The sequence below is a fragment of the Suncus etruscus genome, chromosome 6 (genome assembly GCF_024139225.1).
Source record: "Suncus etruscus isolate mSunEtr1 chromosome 6, mSunEtr1.pri.cur, whole genome shotgun sequence".
In the NCBI taxonomy this organism is placed as follows: Eukaryota; Metazoa; Chordata; class Mammalia; order Eulipotyphla; family Soricidae; genus Suncus; species Suncus etruscus.
In genome coordinates, this window is record NC_064853.1 from 89,838,741 (window position 1) to 89,842,845 (window position 4,105).

Sequence of the window (4,105 nt, forward strand, 5' to 3'; positions counted from 1 at the left end):
AAGATTCCTTTCAACCCTGTAGGCAGAGTCGCCTTAGTTACAAAGAGGGGTAGCCCATAGTAGTTCTAAGGCTCTTTCTCTAGCACTGTAGATGTCCTTATTTCTTTTTCTATAATTTTTCTATGATTTTGTCTCATTTAAAACTAGACTGAAGGGCATGATCATGAAATACTGGCCAAGGGTGTACAGTCCTTAACTGTGTTAAGGTATCAACAGAATAAATTAGAAACAGGTACTAGTTAACTCACTTTTACACCCACAGGTGGCTAGGAAATTGTAAACTGCTATTTCCCCCGCCCCCAAAGTAAATACAAACAATCCACCTGATGATGTCTATCTATCTGTTGAGTATTTTGTGCACTCTGAATTCAGCAATCATAAAAATGCATGGTAGGGTTATTGAGACCATCAACACATTATATTTTGTTACTGTACAAATATTAAAGCTCTAAATGCAGTTTATAGAATATTTTATGGGTCAGAAAATTGGCAAAAAAAAAATTCTTGTGAGAACCAGGATAGAGAAAAGGAAGAAATGCTTTTATTTTATTTTTTATTAAATATAATTTTTATTTTAATCATAGTGTCTTACATATCGTTGACAATAATATTTTAGGTACATATTAACATAAAATCAGGGGAATTCCATCACCGAATTGTACACCCTACACCTCCGTTCCAGTCCTTCCCATATCCTCTTCCCTTACCCCCGGGGCTGCTAGAATAAGTGGTCCCCTCTGTGCCTAGCTTACTACTTAGTGGTATTACACCTATTTGGTCTTGGTACCTCCCTTATTACCCCCCCTTCAAATGGGAGGCGGGACTAGATAGTTCAAGTTATGTGGTTTTGTTTGAAGAAAAATAATAACCTGGAGAAAAAAAGAAAAAAAGGAATCAGATACTCCGGAAATAGGCAGAGTCCTTCTAGAGGCTTTCATCCTTGGTTTGAGAAACGAAGGGGAAAAAGAAGGTGAAACACCACAACAGTACATAAAGAACTGTCAAAATAAATATCCAGTGAGCATTCCAAAAAACAAAAAACAAAACAAAACAAAACAAAAAAAAGGGTAAGCACCATATAAAAGCCATGGTATTGAGATAAAAAATGTGGCAGAGCACATAAGAAAAGAAAAGATGAAAATAAATAAATAAATAAATAAATATAAATGGAGACATCCACTTCAATAGCCAAACCACAACAATGAAATCAACAAAAAATAGATAAGTAAATAATAATAAAAAATTGTTTTGTGCTTTTTTTTCCCCCTCCTGCAGATGCACAGTAAATATCGGGGTCATTCGAAAAGGAATTTCCTTTGCCTAAGAGATACAGGGTTTCTCCACCCTTGAAGTATATTGTCATGGGATTAACTATAGACTCCTTTCAGGTTCAAAATGTTTTTATTTTTAATCTTTAAAAACCTGAATCTACTTTAGTCAGTAAAAGTAAATTTAGTATGCTTTTTCTCTTGGTGTATAATGTTTACTCAAAAGAAATCTATTTCATCTTTTTGAATCAATGTTCAATAGTTAAATATTGTAGGTTTGGGAGGAACAATATTTCTCAGTTCAGTCCTAAGCCATTTATTGACAGCAACTGGACCTCCACTTTATAGAACATAATATTATAACACCAACTTTCCAAGTACCAAGATAATATTAACTTACTTTGTTGTCTAATTCCAGTCTACATTCACAAAGAGCCCTAAAAGCATGAATTTTTGTATTTACTATATACTATATACTACTTTTGGCTATATATATACTATATACTACTTTTGGCTATTTATTTATCAAAATAACTATCTATTAACGGGTCAGCCAGGGCAATAGTGCAGTGGCAGGACATTTGCCTCTCATGAGGCTGATCCTCGGTTTGATATCCGGCATCCCATATGGTCCCCCAAACCTGAAGTGATTTCTGAGAGCATAGCCAAGAGTAACCCCTGTGCATCACCAGGTGTGGCCCCTCCAAAGAAACAAAAAAAATCTATTAATAAAACTATTAAAGAACTGTTTGGTTGAAAACTAGAGAAAAACTAATCAATAATTTAAACAAATAGTAGGGTATTTTCCTTATTTGCCAAGAAATATGGCATATAATTAATAATAATATATTATTAGTTCAGTCACTCAACACTGATATCAAGGAACCAGGATTTCACACCTTCATATTGCCATTTTCAGCAACTGAGCTTTCCTCAAATTCATAGCAATGATGTCATATGGCTAATCTTTTTAAATAGCAAATTCACCTCCAAGGCAAGAATGTATCAATAATATGTATGCTTTTCCTCACTGGAAACATATAACCTTTTCTAGACCCACCCCCAGAAAAAAATTTTTTTTATTTAAACACCTTGATTACATACATGATTGTGTTTGGGTTTCAGTCATGTAAAGAACACCCCCCATCACCAGTGCAACATTCCCATCACCAATGTCCCAAGTCTCCCTCCTCCCCACCCGACCCCTGCCTGTACTCTAAACAGGCTCTCCATTTCCCTCATACATTCTCATTATTAGGACAGTTCAAAATGTAGTTATTTCTCTAACTAAACTCATCACTCTTTGTGGTGAGCTTCCTGAGGTGAGCTGGAACTTCCAGCTCTTTTCTCTTTTGTGTCTGAAAATTATTATTGCAAGAATGTCTTTCATTTTTCTTAAAACCCATAGATGAGTGAGACCATTCTGCGTTTTTCTCTCTCTCTCTGACATTTCACTCAGCATAATAGATTCCGTGTACATCCATGTATAGGAAAATTTCATGATTTCATCTCTCCTGACAGCTGCATAATATTCCATTGTGAATTCCACCACAACACCCCCAGAAAATTTATACTTATATTGACCATAGCACTGCCCTATAAAAGCTTCAGTTCTGCTCTTATTCAGTGAGAATAGATAAGCACCTATTTCTGAGCACAATGTCACCCTCAATGCAATCAGCATTTTGTTATGAGAGTGAAAAAGATTAGTTGAATCAGTAGATAATTAAAAGGGGTTTGCCTCTGCCCTAGGGCAGTGAGAAGTAAGAAGGGAGTAAAAAGCAGTTATCAAATAACTAACAAGATCTGTCTCTGGGAACACACAGAACAGAAAGGTATTTAGAGAAGTATCCTAGGAAAAAGGAGGAAGGAAAGATAGACTTTTAACCAGCCGTGAATGAGCAAGATTCTAGAATCTATTAATCCTTGCCAGAACTAGAATATATTTTATATTCAGGCTGTCACAGAGAAGATATACGTAAAAAGTACTTAATATGGATATAAAAGGAGGCTCTACTTTTATCCATGTCAGGGATAATATTCACACCTCTTCCTTCTGACCACACCTGTCTCCTCTCTTGAGAATTTTTAGTTCAATTTTCTTTGAACTTTGGATCCAAAGACTGCTGATAATTTTAGAATATTCAGCAGAGCACTCATTTGGAGAACTTGGGTTATTTTGAGGATCAATAGAAAGAAAGAGGAAAAATCCACTATTCCATTTATAAACTTGAGATTGAACATATAAAATCGAGAGAATCTAGAATACAGCCAAGCTTTTCACTCTAATAATAGGGTAACTATCTGTAAATATATATATTTTTACAATGTATCATTAGTAAAAAAATGAATATATGGTTGTCAGTTTTTAATTTTTAAGATAGGTACATTTTTCATTGCTGTTTAAGGATTCATACTAGTAAAACTGAAACTTGTTCAGAAATATGAACATATTGTATCTTTATCAATTGTTGAGGCAGTCATTTTTTCTTGCTCTTAACCTATAAGTAGCACTCCATGCTTTGAATAAATAGAAAGGATCTTAGCTAATAATATATCCTTTTATATGTATAATACCATGCTTTTCCTTCATTTTCTCCTTCAGACTACCTCTTTTGTAGTCAAAGAAAAAGATGAAAGTAAACCTACCTTATGACAAACTTGGAGATTTCAAAAGAAGAGAGCATTACTTTCTCCCCAAATTCTCAAATCACATAACAAGGAAGGTTCTGATTGGCCTGTCTGGATCAACAATTAACCACTTAGTGAGAATATGTACTATTCATATTGAGCGATATTGACTATGGCTGTGATTCTCCAGTCAAGAAGGGGAAGTG